The 22,322-nt window shown below is 37.6% G+C and overlaps 1 protein-coding gene across 6 annotated transcripts in view; it reads left to right on the plus strand.

Annotated features, from left to right (window-relative positions):
- The window catches only part of TAFA5 (TAFA chemokine like family member 5), a 436,718-nt gene that overhangs the window by 146,186 nt on the left and 268,210 nt on the right, over positions 1-22,322 (plus strand). Inside the window, exon 2 of one of the 6 annotated variants that reach the window (XR_007507673.1) lies at positions 16,466-16,486. The exons of the other annotated variants lie outside the window; for them this stretch is intronic. The gene's annotated coding sequence lies outside the window, so the exon portion shown is untranslated. The remainder of the gene's footprint in view (positions 1-16,465; positions 16,487-22,322) is intronic. 6 annotated transcript variants of the gene reach the window in all.

The following is a 22,322-nucleotide window of genomic DNA, read 5'->3' on the forward strand; positions in this document are numbered from 1 at the left end:
TTTTCCTTTATGTAACTATGTATTTCTTAAACTGCTGAAAAACATGCTGTCTTGTTTAATTCTTTCTTTCTTTTGCTCTCATTGGCATAATCAGAGCAAAATTACTTTCTCTTAATAGAGCCTGACAATTCTGAATCTAACTTACTGCCTCTTTTTCTCAGCCTATCATCTCTATAATGGGACAAGGCAGTTGACTTTAACAAATTCTTATTTTATTACTTGTCTTATATCTTTTGTTGTTGTTATGCACAGTGGTATAAGATAGCTGATCAAATTGTGTTGAATAACATCACAAAATTGAAAGTTAGTGGCTTTCACAGTGTGAAACCAATAAAGAGCTGCAATATTTCTGTTCACATGACTGCACTACTACTGAGTTTTTGGGAGCCTTCTTATATATCTATTAGTATGCTCCATTTGGAATAGGAACTTGTTATTGGGCTGTGTGATATCTGCAATTAAAGTTTCAGTGTGATATGTTATAAGCGCATGATTATCTCATTTATCTTAATTGCATAGGCATTACATTACCAAAATAAAACATGCATTTTTAAAGTCAGAATACATTCCTGAGGGCTTCTCAGAATAATTCAATAACATTATATCTGTACTTGACTAACACAGAGTTTATGACGTGCACATAATGTAGTTATTTTTTGTATTGCTGGTATGAGGGCAGTTCATATTACGAAAGGAAATCCTAAGAAATCATAGAAAGTAGAGACAATACTGAAAGTCTTAGGAAGATCTCCATAAGAAGTTCAGGGTTCCTTCTCTAAACATCCCTCTAAAGATATGATTTGATTTTTAATTTTCACTGGTGTTTTTATGCAGCATAATAGCTATTTCAGAAGAAGCTGATATAGCTAGAAGGTTCTGTTCCCAATTTGAGGCTGGAAAATTTGTTATGTCTTGAAATTTTATTGAAAGAAATTGTATTTAGTAAAACAAGCAAGACTGGCTGGAAAGATGCTACAAAAAATAGAAAACCCTTTACATTAATTTCTTTGGTTAGTAAGAAGTAGAGAAATTCACTGGACCATCATGAAAAACTACTTGGAGGCCTTCTTTGGTGTTTTAAAACAAAGCTATTGCAATATTTTTTTTTATTAGAATGCATTCTCTCTCTCCGTGTTAAATTTCCCTTTTAGAAGTCATTAGTTCATTGCATAGAAATAAAAAGAAAAATTGCATATCATGAAATTTCACATGAATATTCACATATCATGAATATTTTCACATGAAAATAAATGTTTGCATTTCCCACCTTGCTCAGCAAAAATAGACAAGTAACAATACATGTGGCAGTGGGAGGCGATAATCAGATACCATTGAAGTTTTCTGACTACAAACTTTGTCTGCTGCTTATGCCAAGGATCTAAAAAAGTCTAGAAGGATTTCCCAGAGAAGTTTTTTTTTACTGTTTTAGCTGTATTTTGGCAAAATACATTTTACAAAGGACGCAAGAAGTAGCAGATTTATTTTTTTAGAAATTTGACAATTTTTACTTTGGATAAAAACCACTAACAAAGGCTTCATTTGAGATTGGTATTAGGTCCTATTTTTTTAATGAGAATTGAAGTTTCTATAGGCTTGAACATTTAGGTTCAATAAAGAAGTATCCTAGAGCTTCTGTTGTAGTTATCAGATAGGAAATGTATATGAACCTTTACCGGTGTATCTTCTCAAGTCTGAAGACGTGCAGATCCAGTGCTGATGCTACACCTCCTGTCTTTGTCAATGTGCACAGGAGTGAAATTATTGCCTTTGTTTCATTCTTCTTTTTTTCTTTGCTATTTTGAAATCTCTCCGAAACTGAAACCTGCAGGTTTTGGACATCTGCTACTGGCATTTCTGTGTAGTAACTGGAGTTATTTATAGAGCAAGAAGATCCAAGAAGGAAAAAAAACAGTGGTAGAAGTTATGTTGAAACAAAGGATTTGGGGACGTCTTCCATCCTTCTCTTCTAGCAATGATTAATGTCTATAGAAGTGAAATGTTCTCTTATTTCTGTGGAAATGAAAAGATTTAGATCGTAGAACATGCAGAGTTAGGTGCTCTACCTGTAAGGGGGAGTCTGATAGCAAGTCAGGATCTGGGGAACAGTACCTCAGCTGAACTCCTGGTACTCCTCCTCATTCACAGCTGGAAAGGGAATAAAGATTTCAGTCATAATGTTTGGGGTTCTCATTTATGGAAACTGCTCTTGGCTTTACTGTTTTACTATTCTTCTGTAGGGATTGCCATTCTGCTCACAGAGTAAGACATCTTAAGTGTTGACATGTAGCTGTATGTCTGTGGAACGGTTTTAAAATACAAACCTGAATTTGGTCAGCTTAATCCATTAAGTTAATCCTACCCTGAATATCAGCTATGTTTTCAGTGCTGGCAAGTTGAAGAAAACCTGGGAACAGCAAGAAGACGAATCAGAAAGAGAAAGAACAAGACCCCCTTCTAGGCACTTTAGCATCTACAGAGAAGGTGTCAGCTAGTTTATGCAAGCTAGATTTACCAGGATATCTATACAGTCAGTGGTAAAAGTGACTAGGTGAATGTGTAAATTTATCAAGCCTCAGCAGAGGTGACCAAAAGAGAATACTAGGCATAGGCTGTATATCAGGCACCTCTCTGTTTTTTAAATGCCTGCACTGGAGTACTTATCTGTGGTGTATGAACAGACCTTTGGGTAGCTTGTGGAGGATGGATTTCTGTCTCTCTGCACACTAGCTTACAGCAACTTGCTATTCACACTTCTCAGCCTGTGAAGGAGTGACTAAACCCCAAAAGGCACCTCTCGCACCTGTCAAAGCTGAACCCCGGTGGAACCAGGGATTCAGGCATTTTTGAAACAGAAAAAGCCTGTATAAGGGTCACTAGGTCTCAGCCTAGTGATTCAAGCAGTCTTTTGAAGAAACGAAAATCAATATTGGTCCCGGATCCTTTAGTGTTCATGTACAACATATCAATCATTGCATAAAATACAGATATTGTCCAGGGATTAGTTCTGATGAGAGAATTCCTATCTATGGGTAGATGGGACAAATATAGACTATGCATCATTGTGTATTTTCCTATTGATTAGTGCTTTCAGATGATAGTTTCAGTTAATAGAAATCTTAATATTTACATTCCAAAGTTTATACATATTGAATAGTAATATCTGTGTTAAACCAAACACAGTACATACCTTAGATAGCATGAAAATAAAACTATTGTGATAGACACTTTTATAACTACTTCAATGAGAGGCAAGTAGTTAAATTAGCTAGTCCAGAGGATTAATATTTAAAGTTATTAAAAAGTAGCATAGAGGAAAAGTTAGTATACTCCACTGAATTACAAAACCACCTTTTGGGTAAACTAAGTACGACCTACTGGAATTGACAACTCAGTTATTTTCCCGTTAGTGTCATACTGCACATTGCTCATATACAAACATGTAATTTCCCTCTTTCATCCATAGCATTCCTTTAATTTTTAATATGCTTCAAGAACAAAGTGTCTAACAGCAAAGCTAGTTTTTCATTATTTATGTGTACTCATATCTTTAGCATATACAGGCCAATAAAACATACACAGGTTTTTCTGTCACTTTTCATTTATGCATTCTAAATTAGAATTAGTTACATATGGTAGTTCTGTACAGATGTGGTCAATGTGTTACAGTAAATTCTACATAATAGATCCTGGTGTTGACATTACTGTATCTAGTACTTTCTTATGGATGTATGGTCTGGGTAATTTCACCAGAAATCTGAGGATTTTTGGCCATTCCTTCTCTTTCACTGTCAAGTACAGAACATTACTCCCTGAAGGTTAGATGAAAGTTCTTCTGTGCTTATGGTAAGTTAATGCTTTGCCGAGAGCATAGATTTATTAAAAGCTTTCCTAAACTAATTTAGTTACATTTTGTACTGCTTGCATAGTCTTGTAGAAATTTGTTACTACTGTTGATGTAATTCTAAGTTAGGGTTTCCTTTTTGTTTTCATCTAGGCAGTATCTTGTGATAAAGCTTAACCCAGAGGGTTTTTTTTAATAAATATTTCCTATGTTAATTATAAAAGTTAATTATTTCATCTGAGATTTTTTTCTGTTGTATCAAAAGTAAATGCATGACGAGTTACACTTAAAATATTATTATGGGCAAAAGGCAGCATACCATACATGGACCCAAGAATTTACTACTGATCTACTTAAAATGTTAGCAATCTAATCAAAAGACAACAAGCGGGTTCAAAAATGTGAGTCTAAATTAATACAAAAAATCTTTTCAATAAAAATGCTCTTAAAATTATTATGCAGGAAAAGTTGCTAATTTCTGCCTTTTTCTCAGGAGCTATGCTCACCTTTCTGGCATGCCTCTGGGTTAATGGTGTCAGCTTTTCCCAGGCAGAGGGTTGGTAGGAGGGATCACGAGGAGACTGCAGGACTCGTGTTTGCTGGGGGTTTTCAATATTGGTTGAACTCCTTCCTCCTCAGCGGTGGAGTCTGCTCCTGGTTATTTCGGTGTGCTTCCCATGCTGCTGCCTTCTGGCTGCTCCCAGTGGAGCGTGAGCGTGTCCCCACAGCCTGCCCGGGCTCAGCCCCTCCAGGGGCTCTTGTCTGTTGGGCAGCGATTCCCCGGGTTTGCCGGACCCTTCCCAGGGAGGCACTGGCAGAGCTCAGGCTCAGGCAGGGGAGGCAACAGGCCCTTGGCCCCGAGGCAGGAGCCGAAACCAGCCCAGCCCAGCGCCGGCCACGGTGAGCCCGGGGGCCAGCCCCGAGACCTGTGCTCTCAGCTCAGGGCAGAGCTTGTGACACTACTAAGAATAGCAAAAAATCATATTCACTGGGCTGCAGTAGGCAACAGCTACAAGTAAGTAGTTGTGTCTGATTACTTGTATCCAGAGACATTGAAGTCAATAGTCAATTCTTTGAAGGTTGTGGAGACTCATAATTCTGACTTGGCTGGTTTCTCTTTGAGTTTTGAGAGCATCCCTGAAAATCAAGCTACTATCTTTCAGCATCTTTCCTTAAAGCAATATGGAAATATAGGCCAAAGTTCATAGGTAATTTGGTTCATAATAATTAATCTTACCTCTCCCTGATGGTCCTGTCTTGTGATCGTGTTTAATTTTTTACTTTTTAACAAGTCTCCTTTTTTTCCTTTAATAGTGTGTACTGTCCTCTCAGGTTAGTTAGCTCTTTTGACATGAGTCTAGCAAAAAGGACAGTGATGTGAAGGGTAGGCCAGAAGGTGACATTTAACCAAAGATGTCACAAGTTAAAATTGTAATTTACAGGAACTCCTGACATCCTTTTGTGTGGATATTTCTCAAAACTAATTTCTAATAAAAGTAATCAGAGAGGCTATTGAAAAGATTCTACTTTTCCTACTGTTAAGAGGCATCCCACATGTCTTCAGCGCTTCTTTGTAATCATGACGTTATGATTCACACCAGTGGGTGGCAAAGTGGCATGGCACATGTCTTGTTCCTGAGGGACTCTGACTCTGTTTGAGTGACATGTTCTATGTCAGATTTTTTGGCTCCCAATTAGTGATGAGACTAATGTACAGAACAAGGAACTGGGTTGTTTTGAGAGAGAGAGGTTATGTGTTGTCTAAAAAATTACAGCAAATATATGTTCATCAACATTAGGTTTGACAAGGTAGAACTTAGGCTACACTGAAAGGGTCAGTGAGAAATTTGCTTTGAGTTCAGTAGGACTAGTACTGCACTGTAGCAGGAATAAAGGAAGCCAGAGTAACTTGAATTTCTCTAGTTGGATACTCTGGTCAGTTGTTTGGTGACATCTGGCTTTCAAATCTGTGTTAGTTATATTTGGATTAATTTGGAGGTCAGGAACTTGAACACTGAGAAGCACAAAAGAATGCAAAGGAATAGGAGGCAATGCAAAAGAAGGCATAGGAAAAAAAGGGGAAGACTTGCAGACGTGAACCAGGTGAGAAAATAAGTTGGGGAAGGTGTTGTACTCCTAGTCTTGTTATTGCCCCAAAGGACACACATTATGTGAAAAAAAAAATAAAATTAAAATAGTGTATTTTAAATCTTAACAGTCTAATAAAAGAGTTCTTTTTAGTCCCGCTCTAATTATTACAGAAAAAGAGAAAAGAAAATAAAGGAAAGAATACTAGTAAAGGAAAAATCTTGATAATAAATAATGCAGCTATTATTATATGCACACTTCCCACTGCCCCACGTTTCAATGGTGTTACATTCATTCTTCCCGTGGTCTTCTGCATCCTGAGGCTTTTGACTTCAGTTGTGGTGAGCCACCACCATCACGAGTGCTTTTGCTTTGCTGGGAGAGTATGAAGTCTGTGGTGGGGCTTCCTTTGTCCTTTGCCAGGAGAACTGTGATGTTGATGTTGATGGTTTCTTCTTCCTCACTCTAGTGTCCACTTGGGACTACTATTGCATGTTCCCTACCATACATTACACCTTGTTTTTACTCTTCCGTTTGCAAATCCACATTACAATCAAATCTATTACATACAGAGTGTCTAACAAGCTGGGTGCTGTTCTTTATGCTCTTTGTTACACCAGCATCTGGTTTTGCTCAGTTCCCAGGTCTGCATTCCTTTGACTGTTGATGGTTTTTTTACAGTCCTGAGGTCTTCAAGGATCCACTTTCTTATCGTCTTGTGGTTTTACCCCCCTATACTGTGTCCTATGTCCCCACTACCGAGGCCTCTGTTATCATATCATGCCTGTATTCCTCTACGTTACACCATTATGCTAGAGTGACAAATGTTTCCTTCTTCAGAAAATAACTACTTGTTACTTCTGTCTGTAAAAATCATAAATACACCACACAATTATTCAAAGACAAATAAGACAGTAGTCACCCAAGCCTTAGAAAAATTCTGTTTCCACCAAAAAAAGTTAAAGGAAAGCTCCAGGCAGACCAAGACAAGTTCAGACAAAGCAAGTCTGACAGGTGTCAGTCCCAAGGCTATGCAAAGCTAGTTGCAAAGACAGTGTGGCTTGTTACTAGCAGCAGCAATATCGTGTTTTAGTGGGCTACAGAGCTGAAGAGGTCTAAAGGGAGGGACAAGTCTGTAAAGAAATGGAAGACAAAGAGAAGTAAGACTTGGAGAAGGGTCCACTGTTTCTATTGTAGGAATAAGTTGTTACTTGTCTGCTCATATCCAGCCTGTTTTGCCATTTTAGAGTGTTTCCTGTTTGCCACACCATGGCACGAAGACTTTGTTGTTTAAAAGGTGGTAGTAAAGTATCTTCACTGAAACAAACACAGTCACTTCTGAATCTGTATTGAACTCAGTTCAGTGATCATTCTGGCTGCAGTTATGCATGCTTTCTGCAGACATCAGGGTAATCTACTGAAAAATGTTCAAAATAATTTTGACAGAAAGGTGTTCTCCAAATTTATGATGCAAAAAGTAGGCTGGAAATTTTATATTGGATTGGAGTTCTGTAACTTTTTACAGAATAAAATAATCTATTTAAACTAGTCTTTTCTATCCTTTTATGGGTGTCTTGCATAAATGCAAGAGATGGAAAAAATAAACAGTAGTTTTGGTCATTTAACTTAATCAGTTCTAAAGTATTAATTCTTACAACATATTAAAATAGGAATTTGTGTTTTTAGTGTGCCTTTCCTGTTCTTTAGCAGAGTATAATAGAACCCATGAGGTAGATTTTACTTAAAAGGTTAAGAGAAAGTTCTTGCACTGAACAGCTTCAAGTATGACTAGGCAAAAGATTTAAAGATTAGCAGAATAGGAATGTTAATAATCTCACTTTACAGCTGAGGGGACTGTGTTATAATTGGTTGCAGGGAAGTTGTCAAGCTTTACTTTAATTCATTGGGTTTGGAATAACATCTTGGCTTTTTCATACTGAGAGCTTTCTCTCTGTCTGAGCTAGTTCTTTAAAGCGTGTTTGTCGTCATATATTATGGGTCTGGGACAGTTGCCTGTGATTATATGATTGCTCATGAATGCTCTGCTAATGGTATTTTTCCTGAAGAAAAATATTGACTCATTTGTTTTGAACTCCTACTCCACCCACATGTAGTAGTGTAGAATTATGTAGATTTTGTAAATGAGAAAAGTAAAGTTCTACCAAGTGTAATAATGTTTATTTAAACATGGATATCTCTTATTTCAGCTTGTTTTGAATGATTGTTATGGAAGTCCTGTTGCAGCACATGTGAAGATCTAGGTTTTTATATTTGATCCTTAAAAATATTGTCCTAGAAGAAATTGTTACACGGAAGAATATCACCAGTAGAACACCTTTTGGTTCTAATTAAACAAGCCCAGTCTTACATCTATTTATCAAATTTAGATTTACTGTGTTTATTACCATTTAAAGCTTGTAATTTTACATTTTAATTGCTATGCTTATATAAAAATACTTAGACTTACAGAATTTATCAAATCAAGACTGGCAAAAGTAAGAAGGATTTTGTGCTAATTTTGGCCTATTGCAGCATATATTGTTTAGGTGAAGTTTCTATGCTTCTGCTTGATAAAAATAGCAATTCACACTAGGTACATTAAACATATCCCAGCTTTTTTAAACCGCCCCTCCATTTGTTTCAAACTCCTTATTGATAAGAAGGACTGTATATTATTTTGAATTGAAAGCATTACCTTATCAAAAAAGGCATAGAAGTGTTAAAAATGCTTCATTTCCCAAAAAAAACTGAGAATAATATTGTAAGGATTTCAGCAAAAGAAGATAGTGTTCATCTTTTTTAGGACATCCTTTACTTTTATTGAAAAATTTATATTGATTATACTGTCTTTTTTATTATTACTTTTTTTTTTTTTTTTTTTTTTTTTATACTAGCAGATATGCTTGCGAAAAAATGGAAACTTAGCTACAAAGGATGAATTACAGTATGTGCTATTCCAGGAGCACAGTAAGATACCTACAAAGCTTAAATAAATGTGCATTTAAGCTTCAACATAGGCAAAACTTCGGGGAACTGCTGCAGAAACTATCGAAGTCTTATCATGGCAGTATTTAAAACCCCCTAAATTCTCTGAACAGGACTATGCACATTTAGAAATTTCTAGAAACTAACAAACTGAATGAATAAATAGAGAAAAAAAAAGGTTCAGTTTTGAAATTTGTTTGTTTTTTTTTCATTGCTAAGCTTTCTCCTTTGCTTCATTGGCAAGTTAAGAGTTAGTATTCTTGAGTTTTGGCATAGGTGTTCTTGGTATTCATGATTTTTGCTATTCTTGACTCTTTGGTTTCAATGAAGAACTAGCAAATCAATGAAAAACAGTTGTTTTAAGTCATTTTGTTTTAGAAGTTGAAAATGTTTTCAAGTTGAATTTTTCAGAGCATTGACTTTCTGTAGAATATAGGAATTGTGTGGCTTTGTTTAAAACTTGCAAGGATAAAATTCTGGCATATAAATCTCCTCCATTTAACACTTACATAGTTAAAAAGTTTACTTTTATCCTAGGAAATGTCTTTCTGATATATGGCTTTAGTGCCTGAAAGGAATCAGCAGGTATGAATCACAACAGGTGGTAGAGGTATGATGGAGAAGATTGAAACAGTGATTAGGGTTCTTAATTAGCAAGAATCTACAGGCTATAAATTAGTGCCAGCAGAAGTAATTAAACTACTTTATTTGAATTTGGTGACAAGCATACCTAGTTTTAGGAGGCAAACTTAGTGTGAAGATTATAAGAAAAAGATACTTGTTTGTGAGATGCAATACAGATGTGTTTCAAACATTCAAAGACAAACTTTTTTTTCCTGCTTCTCTTTGTTTATTCATTAAATGTTTTTTCCTGTTCTGTTTCTTTTTTATATATGTACTACCTTTGCTTTATTTCTTCATAAGGACAGGTGTAAAGGATTTGGAGTCAGAGACAAGTAGGGAATAATGCCTCTTCCTGGTTTAGCTGCTTTTACACTCACTTTATGTGCAAATGTCTCCTGGGTCTAGAAAAGCAAAGTATTCTTGGAAGATGTTCTTGATCAGAAGGTGCAGTGGGTTTTCAAAGCTCTTTTGTGTTTCTGTTATGCTAGTCTGCTCTGGCTGAACATGAAGCTGCTGGGCATCATATAATTTGCAAATAGACTGTGCCCTGATCTTGAGCAAATGTTTGGGCATTAGGGATCTCCAAGACCTTCAGAGTTTTTTAATTACTTTAAATGTGATCATTATCCTTCTGATTCTCTCTGTAGCACTGTTAAAGGAAACAGAGACCTGTTGTGGTGTGATATGGCCAGCAGACATTACAATTTTCATGGGTATTGCTGTTGACTGATCTTTTGTCTCAGTCTAAGCAGCAGGTGGGCAGAATAGAGGTGGTTTTTTGTTTGTTTTTTTCCTGACTAGTACATGTTCTGCTTCCTTCCACCAATTCTTTCTCTCCTTTCTTTAGGAAAATAAATCATCATTTTCAATAGCTTCCCCTTTTGCTTTTCCTGTATTGAAACTGTACTGTAATCCTACCCTCTCATCTAACTATAGGAGAAGGAAAGCTATATTAACCGTATCATCTCTAATCACATCAAAATGACCTCTTTTAGTACGATAGGCTGCTGCTTTTAGTGACCTTGCATCCAGCCTAGTTCAGATTCCTCGTTCATCATCCATGTGGCACAATCTATTGTTCATATTTTTGATTAGAGTCTTCTTGATGGATAATATATCTAGGGTTTGTTGAATCTGACTCTCAAGATGAGTCAGTTTTACTCCTCCTCCCCCTCCTACTCCTCCTGACATTTCTGCATCAGAAGGAGTAATATTCTCTGACTCATTTTTTTTAGAGATCAAAGGGAATTCAGTCTGAGGAAACCATATCCACATGCATCAAACAGGAAACTTTCAGAATATTAGTGCAACTTATTGAACAATTTTGTGGCTCCTTACTTTCTGGCTTCTGACAGCTTCCTAGGAAGTTTTTTCCCCTCCTTATCTTTTTGGTTCAAGACTCTGTAGATCTAAAAAGCAGACTGCTAAGGAGACCATTCCCTTTGATTAATAAGTGAGTATATTTGCTGTAGAGCCAAGAATGGAACATCTTGTAACTGTTGGCAGCGTTACTAAAAGAATAAGTATCCTCAAGGAAAGGGGCAGAGCGTAACGAGAGTTCTGATCAAAAGGAAAGAAGACAGTCTTAGGCTTTCAAGAGTTGTTGCATTACTGTAAACAGCTATCTATTTTTTTCTGGACATGGTCCAGTGACTGCAGGAACTAAACAAGCCATTTTCAGGCTCATATGATTTTGAAACTGGACATTTTTTAGCTACTAGACTTCTTTTCTCCCTTTCTGGCAGAGTTGGCCTGACTTTATGTCTGATGCCAGGAATGTGGCATTCCTATTTTTTAGCTCAGGAGATTGCCACTGTGAATCTGCATAAGACAGCTCTCATTTTCCATTCTGAAGTGCTCATATTTGCACTGCTGAAGAAAACTGGAGCGTATCATATAAGACATTTGGGGAAGCTGTTTCAGTGAGTTCATCCCAAGATTAGCAGTGAGAGCGAAAGTCCCCATTTGAGCATCTCCCATTTGAGTATCTCCCATACAAGGGAGATGATAAGCATGGGGTGGTCTCCTGTTTTAAGTTCTCTAGGAGCTGTAGAGATATAGTAGGTCAATGTTAGTCTTCCTTCTTCGCTACTACTCCTGTAAAGGAGATGCTAGGGAAATAGCTGGAGCACAGCATACTCTGGCTGTCTCCCTAGTTGTGTTATGACTGGGTGTCGTTCCTGAATGTGACAAGGAAAAGCATTTCCTTGTGTAGGCCTTGGATTCTCTAAGCCTGGGTCAAAAAACACTTCCTGGCTGCATCCCCTCATGGATCTGCTGCATCCAGCAGATTTTTGATGCTGCAGAAAATCTGGCAGTCTGTGTAGATTCACAGATTTCACAATCTGCTCCTAAGAGCCAAAGACTACCGTGCACAAAAGAAGCCATAATATTGAGGAAACCATTTTTCCAGGAGTTACTTATTTTAACAGTATCAGCCATTTCTTTCCACACCTCCGCCTCCCACCCCACCCTGAAAAGAAAAGGAAACAAACAAGAACACAAATATTCTGCTCAAAATCTTCCTTGAATTCAATAGATTCTTCGTGTTCTGATTACAAAACTCATCCCTCGGATGCAGCAGTGGCTTTTTGAGTCACAGACATCAGTGGAATATATTTAAAGCACAATTTTGGTACTCATAAGCAATAGTAGAATACACTTGTTGAACCAAAGTCCCCTTGGATTTATCAGGGGGATTCTAGAGCTTGTATGCGAATGTCAGAAAACACCAAGAAACTTCCTGAATTTTCTGGCTGGTTTGAAAAACAGTGAGTACAATTTAAGGCAAAGTTCTCTGTGAGTATTTGGAGATGTAGTCCTGACTGACTGTGTGTTAGAAGGGAGTGCACAGAATGTAGTCTGTATGAATATATGTGTATGTGTGCATGTAGTTGTGTATCTTTCACAATCTGGACATAACTAATTTGTTACAGATTTTGTTATTTTAATATCTGGATGCTGTAGTAAGGTTCCTTTCTAGATTGGTGGAAGTGATTACCAAGGGAGTGATGCTTATTCTGCCACTGGGTGATTCAAAGGAAGATTTTGCCTCACAAGATATCTTGCAGTATAATACTATACAAACAGAGTACTTGGGAAGACAAGGAAACATCATCAACTCTTTTTAAAAAATAATAATTATGCAACATAAACTTTTAATAAGATTTTAGAATTCCAGAAAGGGGTTGGTGGTTTTGGAATAGATACACATTCATTGAAAAATAACATATATATATAAATAAAAATATAAAAATATATATAAATAAAACCCTACAATTTATAATTATGATAAATTATATAACCATAAATCAATCACATAATATATATGATTCATAAAAATTATACACTATCATGTCTAAAATATTAAAAATACACATATTTTTATACATATATAAACATTAGGCATATTCATAAGTCTGTCTTTAGTTGTCATCTTCTTACTAAAAAGTTTTTCTGCATTTTGTTTCCTAAGTTTTGTATAGTCTGAAACCCTTCCTTTGTAAGGAAACCTCTTAAATATTAATTTTGCTTGATGTGTAATGACCTATAGCAAAAGAAGGTTATTTGATTCCCTCTATTATTGTATGACTAAATGGATACCATGCACATAGAGGAACATTAGTTCACTAATGTGAACTAGATTATTCGTCTCATAACCTGAGTCAGAAGAGAAGTGACGTTTCCCAGATCAGGACTTTAAGCATGTGCCAACTTTATTAAAATTATGAGGCTTTCATGAATTTGGCCTCAAGAACACTAACATTCCACTGACGAGGAATTGCCTGATTTGATTACTCAGCACTGCTGGGGGCTGTTTCCTCTGAGCCATGAGGGCTCTGGCTCCTGCTCTTGGGCCACTGCAGACCTGTTGCTTGCAGGCTGGCAGCTGTGTCTCCTCAGCTGCTAGGACCTGGCTGCAGCTGATCTTTTTGGAGGCAGCGAGGGATGCTGTGACACTGCTAGAACTGCATGGTGTCCTCTTGCCAGTAGGAAGGGTGTAGGTTCTCGGAGGACATGGCCTCTGCCTGCTCACATGGAACAAAGATCCAGTTTCTGCACTGGCAGGAACACAGTGTCTTGGAGTCGGGGTGGGTATTTGGTTTCCTACCTGGTGCAGCATTTCTGTGTCCTTTGGCAGATTGCAAAGGCAAGAGACCTGCTTCCCAAAGTGGCAGAACATCACTGTGTCTCCCGGCTGACAGTCAAGACTTGATTCTCACTGGCTTTGAGGAAGGGGGAGAAGGGGAAGGGAAGCTTTTAGTGTTTGGGTTTGCAGCGTAGTACTTAAATTGTAGGTAGACAGGTGATGGTTCCTGCAGTGTATAAAATAATGCCCAACACTGATAAAACACATTATTAATTTCAGTTGAAAATGGCTTAGCTTCTCCATGAGACTGAAAGGAAAATTAAGGGCTGTCTAATACATGTTTTCTGCAAAATACTCATTTAGTTCCTCATCTTCTGTAAACAGATCTTTTGATGTGATTTTATCATAATTTTTTATCATAAATTTTATTAGTCTTCCAGTTTTCCTTTCATACTGCTAGCTATTCATAGGGTGTCTAAAACATTGCTGTGTAATAAAATTAAAACTTTGTGAAAAAAGTAACCCCCACTAGCAATAACAATAATAATAAGAATAAATCCCTCATATCTGGTTGGGGAGTTGACTACGCTTGTGAAAATTTAGACTTGTCTTTGTAGTAAACGATGGCTGTGAATTGCTTTGGCATATTATCTTCTGTGGACTTACAATGCCATTAGTTTAATATTTATTATGCTTCATTAACTATATACGAGTTGTTAAATGATTTAATTTTCATAAATGGAAGTTATCTTTGCATAATTCTAATAATTAGGACATTTACTTAGAACTTTGTTCTGTCTCAAAGTCAGTGAGAAGAAATTGAGTATTAATGAGAAAACCTGCTACTATTAGAGAGCTATTTAACATGGTTGAGTATTTGTCTTGGGGCACAAGCAGATGTTGAAGCAAGTGAAAATAATAAGATTTTATATTTATTTGTAAATACTAATGCTGCTCATTTTGAGTAAACACAACAAATTTGTATGTTTCAAAACCATTTTGTGTCAGTAACCTTGTTTCGTTGAATTAGGAGTTACCTTCTTCTGGTAACAATGTTTCAAACATGCATGCTATAATAAACAAAGCACAAGCTCTGATGTTTAAAAAAGACTGTTACAAACATGCTTTGCTTTTAGATGGATTATGTATGTACCTATCACACTTGTCATGAAATACTGGGATTTCTCTGCAAGAAAAGGTGTTATCTTTGGATAAAATGATCTCAGGGTGAAATATCAATAACTTTAATTATTACTGAAAACAGAGCTATTCTTGGCTCTCTTACACATTGTTTTAATTAACTAAGTTCCACCCGTCCACCCATGATGAGTAACCTGTCATGTATCTTGTTAACAAGTACACCAAATACCAGTGAGAATACAGAAACTTTTAGTCTACAGTCGCACCTAGGTCTGTTTCCTTGTAGAGCAGACCAAGAGCTGTTTGGAATCACAATGGTTAGTGAAGCTGTGAAGGGACACCATCACCTTGAGTCAGATGCCAGTAAGGAGTTTCTGTGTACCAAAGGATTAGAAAATGTCAGTTATAACTGAGGAATTTCTTTTAGTTTGTCTTAAAATTTCACCTGCAAAAGTTGGCTAGCATGTGATGGACAAAATAAAAACTGATATAAAATAAAAAGAAAATGGCTAGATAGGTCTTACTATTCAAGATGAATGTATAATGCAGAAAACTATAGTAATCAATAATGTGATAAAAGTGAGGGTTATGGTGGTTTCAATAATTCAGAAGAGTAATAACATGGAGAGAAACTTATCTTTTAAAAATGAGTGATTCTCAATTTACTATTTCTTTTTAAAGCATCATTTATTTCTACTAGCCTCCAGCTGAGTTACAGACCAAGGAGAATAAGCACCAAGGACTGCAATTGTACCAATGTCCTTGCTGTGATAGTCTTTTGTTCATCTCTTGTAGATGAGACTGTATTAATACCTGGGCTCAAATAACCTTTAAAATGCTTCTGCTCTGAAATCAACAATGTTAAAACCAATGCTTTCTCGTATTTGGCATATGTAATTTTCTGCTTATTATTGAACTATACTGAGATATCTTTTAAATGCATGGGTTTGGAACTTTTCCCATCTTTTTATCTAATTATTATATGCTCTTTTTTCCCCTCCTTTTTACTTTAAAAAAACAAACCAAACCAAAGTGCTTTCCCAAAAGGATGGACATTTTGGTTGCCCACTGTTTTATTGTCAGGGCTTGTTATTGACAGACTCATTCTCTGGATATAATGTAAGAAGCAACACATCCAAACTGGTTCTTGCAGATATCTTAGACATATGGGAAGAAGACAGGAACAGAGGTCCAGATGCAGTAGAGTGATGCTTGCAAAGCATTTTTAAGAAGGATAGACTTCTCATGGGACCTGGAAAGTCATGGTGTCACTGACATTTAAATATGAGTCTGTGCAGAAACCAAAGTATTTTTCTTCTGAATTTGTATACTTAGTTGTTTGGTTTAATAGTCATCCTGGCTTAATATTTCAATAGCTATGCTCTAAAAATATAAAAAGCGCTCCTTCTGATGAATAAAATGTGTCATTAGCTCCCTTTAAATGATTTAAAATAGAAATTATTTTAAGCAAAGTAAACCAAAGTATGAGTTAATGGAAAAATGAAGCTGTCGTCAGCGCATCTTGGCCCTTGGACCTTCTGAAATATCAAAACCATTTTGAAAAAAGCCCTGAGGCCCAGCCTCATGATTTTAGCCTTATCCTTCCCATAAGAGTATTTATTACATGGAACTGAATTATTTCTTTTTTTTCTTTTTTTTTCTTTGTTAACTTGAAATACTTGATGTGATTTTCCTAGAGGGACCACTTGAAGTTTGTGGTAAGCTACTGGTTTCTTGACATTTACTTCTTTTTGTACCCTGTTGGAATTGTAGCTGACCTTATTTCATCTTCCTTTAATTAGTTTTAATGTACTTTCCCTTGTCTAGTCAATCGTAAGTGTGGAAGCAAAATTCTTTTTCCCTTCCCAGTATGTTGAACTTGCTGATCACTCTTAAATTCTTCCCTTCCTGTGCTATGAGCTCCTTCCACCAAGTTCATTTTACAAAAGCCTCTAATTCCCTTCTGCTTTCCCTTCTTGTAAAAAGCCAATACAGGACAGCTGGTCCAATAAGTTAGTTAAAGATCTCATGTGTTTTTCTTTCTGTACTGTTTTTTCGTTGTCTAATGTATTTTTCCTGAAAGTTTTGAAGTCACATGCAGCATGGTGTTTTTTAAAGAAAAATATATAACTTTTTTAATCAGAAGCTGAAAGCTAAAATTCAAGTTCCTTCCTCACACATTTCTCCTGCTCCAGCACGGGTCCTTCCCACAGTCTGCAGTCCTTCACGATAAACCTATTCCAACATGGGCTTTCCATGGACCACAGTTTCTTTGGGAAATGTCCACCTGCTCTGGCATGGGGGTCCTCCACAGGCTGCAGTGTGGATATCTGCTCCACCATGATCCTCTCCCTGGGCAGCAGAGGGGCAACCTGCTTCATCATGGTCCTTTCCACAGGGGCTGCAGGGGAATCTCTGCTCTGGCACCTGCAGCACCTCCTCCCCCTCCTTCTGCACTGACCTTGGTGTCTGCAGGGCTGTTTCTCACGCTTTTTTCCTCCTCCCTCTTCACTGGTCTGTGGTGGTTTTGCCCTTTCTTAAGTAAATTTTCCCTGAGGCGCCCCATCCGTGGCCGTGGGGCTGAGCGGTGCCCCGGGGTGGGCAGGTTGGAGCCGGCTGGAACCGGCTGTGTCCGGCACAGGGCAGCCCCAGCCTCTCCTCACACAGGCCGCCCGCCCCGCAGCCCCACTGCCAGCACCTGGGTACGGATGCCCTGTTCAGTGGACCAGAACTGATTTTGTCCAATAGGTGTGGTAAGTGATTCATCATCTTTCCTTCTCTTCTTTCCTTTCTTCCTGATACATGTTTTTAGGCAGTTATCTAAGTGAGAGGTGGGACGGTGCATTGCATGTAATGGTTGATAGTTCCTGAGCCACTGGAGATGACAATGGTGCTGTGGTTCAACCACCACAGTGATGGGAACCTCATGCTACATATGAACCTACATAGAGTAGAGTCTTAATTTCATTCTACAATTTGTCAGCTGTTAGCACTGAAAGAGGTTATCCGAAAAGGCCTGGGAGATACGTCCCTCTAAAGTGTAGTGCTGCCGTGAAAGCTGCTGAGTCTCTTTTCTTTTCACACTGAAGTAACACTCCTGAACACTGAGTATCCTGATTTATAAACAGTTTCCAGCCCTGGCATCTCTGAAGAGAACTAATGAAATAAAATTTCAAGTTGCTTGTTTATTGAAATGCAAACCGAGCATTGGCAAGGCCGAGGCGGGGTGGGGGGGGGGTGGGGGAGGTGGGGTGGGGTAGAAGAAAAAAACCCAAACCAACCAGTCAGGTCTTTCTGCTTTCTGTATGAATTGATTTCTGTCTTACATAGAAGGACATAAGTTTGACCCTTGAGGCAGGTTCAGGTTGATAAAATTCTAACACATTTCATTCAGTGGTATTTTGAGCCTGTATGGCTATGTTACATTTTTATGCAAACATTAAAAGTATTGGGGACTAGAATGAGAGTGATTAACCACTGCAAAATCAGTCTGGTGATAGGGAGGTAATAAAAGTACATCTGAAATTGTGTTAGCAGACTGGAGCTTTATTTATTGGGCTATTTGGGATGCTTGGGACTGAGATTTTGTGTACATTCTTGGTAATTTTATTCAGAATTTGGTATCTAAGTCTCCTGTAGTTGAAAAGATAACTAATTCTGATTTTCTTAACAGGGTGAGTAATATGCACTGTTTTTTTGTAGGCAGTTGATGGAACTGAGGAGCATTTGTTTTTGTTTGGGTTTTTTTCATCGGTTTTCAATGGTAATCTCATTTTCCACATCTCTCAAGTCCCTGAACCTCAGGGCAGGGACTGGGGGAATGAAGTCCCTCTGATTGTAGAATAAGATCAGGTTTGAGACCACCTTGAACATATTTAAGTCCATGGGACCCAATGAGATGCATCTCAGGGTCCTGAGGGAACTGGCTGATGTAGTTGCCAACCCACTCTTAATCACATTTCAAAAGTTGTGGTTGTCAGGCAAAGTCCCCAGTAACTGGAAAAAGGAGATTTAAAAATCATGCCCATTTTTAAAAAGAGTAAAAAAAAAGAGGACCCTGGGAACTAGTGACCACTCAGCCTCACTCTCCGTGCCCGGTAAGATCATGGAGCAGATCCTCCTAGAAGACATGTTGAAACCTACGGAAGACAGGGAGGTGATCAGAGACAGTCAACATGGTTTCACAAAGGGAAAATCATGCTTGACTAACCTAGCAGTCTTCTACAATGTGGTGACTGTATCAGTGGACAAGGGAAGAGCTATGGATGTCATCTACCTAGACTTCTGTAAGACCTTCGATACAGTCCCCCACAACATTCTTCCTGCTAAATTGGAGACACTTGGGTTTGACAGTTGGACTGTTACATGGATAAGGAACTGGCTGAATGGCCATGTCCAAAGAGTTATAGTCAATAGCTCAATGTCCAAGTGGCAACTAGTAACGAGTGGTGTCCCTTGAGAGTCCGTGCTGGGACCAATACTAATTAGTATCTTTACCAGTGACATAGACAATGGGATGGAGTGCACCCACAGCAAGTTTGCAGATGATACCAAGCTGACTGATGCATTTGATTTGCTTTTGAGGGAAAGGATGCCATCCAGAGGGATCTTGATGGGCTTGAGGAGTAGGCCCATGTGACTCTCATGAAGTTCAACAAGGCCAAGTGCAACGTCGTGCACCTAGGTGGGGGGCAATCCCCAATATCCATACAAACTGGGGGATAATGGATTGAGAGCAGCCTTACGGAGAAGGACTTGGGGGTACTGCTGGATGCAAAACTGGAAATGAGCCAGCAATGTGTGCTTTCAGCCCAGAACCAATTGTATCCTGGGCTGCATCAAAAGAAGTGTGGCCAGCAGGTTGAGGGAGGTGATTCTGCCCCTCTGCTCTGGTGAGACCGCACCCGGAGTACTGCGTTCAGCTCTCGAGTCCTCAGCACAAGAAAGACATGGACCTGTTAGAGCAGGTCCGGAGGAGGGCCACAGAAATGATCAGAGGGATGGAAGACCTCTCCTGTGAAGACAGGCTGAGAGAGTTGGGGTTGTTCAGCCTGGAAAAAAGGTGGCTTTCAGAAGACCTTATCGCAGCCTTTCAATACTTAAAATGGGCTTAAAAGAAAAATGCAGAGAGACTTTTTACCAAGGCCTGTAGTGACAGGACAAGGGGCAATAGTTTTAAATTGAAAGAGTGTAGGTTTAAATTGGACATAAGGAAGAAATTCTTTGTGATGAGGGTAATGAGGCACTGGAACAGGTTGCCCAGAGAGGCTCTGGATGCCCCATCTCTGGAGGTGTTCAAGGCCAGGTTGGATGGGACCTCGAGAAACCTGGTCTAGTGGAAGGTGTCCCTGCTCATTGCAGGGAGATTGGAACTAGATGATCTTTAAAGGTCTCTTCCAACCTAAACCATTCTCTCATTCCATGTTTCTATGATTTAACCACCACTTTTTTTTATAACTATAGCTGAGCTACTGACAAGTTATTTTAGTACTTAAATGTTACCGTGGTAGATATGAGAGATATGGTAACAGAGTACCTTTGAGAGAGAGTGTAAATTAGAAGACTCAATAAACTATATATGTATATATATTATTTTTTAATAGTAGTATGCCATTTGGTATATTTTTTCCAGTATTTCAGTTGCTGGCATAATACTGAAGAAAATACATTTTTCTTCTTTTATTTTTCACTAGTCAGTAATGAATAATTTTCTTCTTATTTATCTTTTTTGGTAACCATGGTGAAGGAATAATACATGAATTGCAATCACTGGAGTTGTAAATAAGCCTGTCTCTTTAAAAGGAAAACATAGATGGCTTACATTGAAAGGCTGCACTTAAAAGGTATTTTTTGTGCCTGCAAAATAATGTATAAGTCAGTGCACTCATGTAAGTGATACCGTTGGGAAAGAAAAGGAGGAAGCAATTAACCCTGGTATTTTAGCTACTTAAAGCAGTGATTCTGTAGTCTCTCCCTCTTTCTTTATCCCTACTACCCTTCAGCATGAAAGGAATTTTTTTAATGAGTAATGCTTTGAAAATGGTGGCTCAGAAAAAAAGGATTCTCTCCACGCATCTGTATCATGACAACCCAAATTTATAGGTAGCTTGGTAGCTGTGCATGTCCTGCAACATATAGATTTCAGATAAGAAGTTGAACAAATCTACTTTTGTTGTGATCTGTCTAGCAACAGAATAAAAATAGTAACTTGCCTCTAGAATGAAGTTTCAATCAAGAATAGTTCCTTGGATTACTTTCTGTAAACTGCAAAGCCATGCTTCTATCAAACTTAAAACACTTCTTTCTCCCTCTCCTTTAACTTTCTAATGTCAGTGCTAGAAGCCAACAAAAACACCTTGCATTAAAAAGAAATTGTGAATTTTATTACTCAGATTTGGAATTAGAATTAAAGTTCATACTCAATTATAATTATTTCTTTGACATTTTATTCCACTTGTTTGCTTTGTTTATATGTATGCCTAATATAGTATTTAAAGAACAATTAAAAAATAAAAGAAGGGAAAATTACTTTGTACTACTCAGAAATCTAGCCTGGTTGATCTTTGCATAAAATATATTAGTAAAGAAGTATGTTCATTATTCATGTTCCAGTAAGACTCAGTGGTTTCTAAAATTGAGTAACCATGGAAACACAACTGGGTAACATAAGGAAGAAAGTGCAGGGGTAAATTTACAGTTAGTATTTTAATCAAAAGTTATTATGTGGATTCTGTTTTTACAGTATAATTGAGCTCATTTTTTTAACTAATCTCTTACCAGTTTAAGTGTGTGCAGGTATATTATATTTATGTGTACACATATAATACATATATATGAAACATACTTAGTTGCAATAAATGTTTTGCTTCCTTTTAACAGCCTTTTTTTTCTGATTTTTTTTTAATTCAGTATATTCCAGCCAGAAAACTTACCAGCTTCTCCCCTTCATTTTTGTTTCATAGAACTTTTTTTTCTAAATGAGAGTTTGAGAACTCTTCCTGAGTTATAAATTAATTTTAAAAGGCAAATTCATAAAGCATTATGTGATAGAATACTGCGGTAGTCAGAGCATTAGGAGGATCACAGATGGATTATTGGGCAAAAGTGTAATAAAAATGTTACAAATGTAAGGTAAAGTCAGTTTCTTGTTACTGTATAAAGCATATGTTGTTTTTAATGTGATAAATTGCAGAACTCTTAGGGGTTTGCGTAGTACTTGGCACACATTCCAGTGTCTGTCTTTTATATTGCTTGTGATTGTGGACTGAAAATATGTATTTGCTTTTTTAGAAAAGTATGCCCCGGGTATTTCTGGACTATGCTTTTCATATAATGACCTGCTGGGTAACATTTTCTCTTCTGTATATCATTGTGAACCTCAACCTGCTATCTTCACATTTTTAATCCACATGAGGATATACCTCCTTGTATGACAGAAAATGTGTTGAGTTCTGTGGGGTTAATAGCAGCAATTTTTTAAAATATTCTTGCTTTTTCTCACTATCTAAAAAACATCAAATATGTTAAGCAATAAGGGCAAGGAGAAGATTTTGA

This window comes from Accipiter gentilis, chromosome 11 (assembly GCF_929443795.1).
Source record: "Accipiter gentilis chromosome 11, bAccGen1.1, whole genome shotgun sequence".
Classification (NCBI taxonomy): Eukaryota; Metazoa; Chordata; class Aves; order Accipitriformes; family Accipitridae; genus Astur; species Astur gentilis.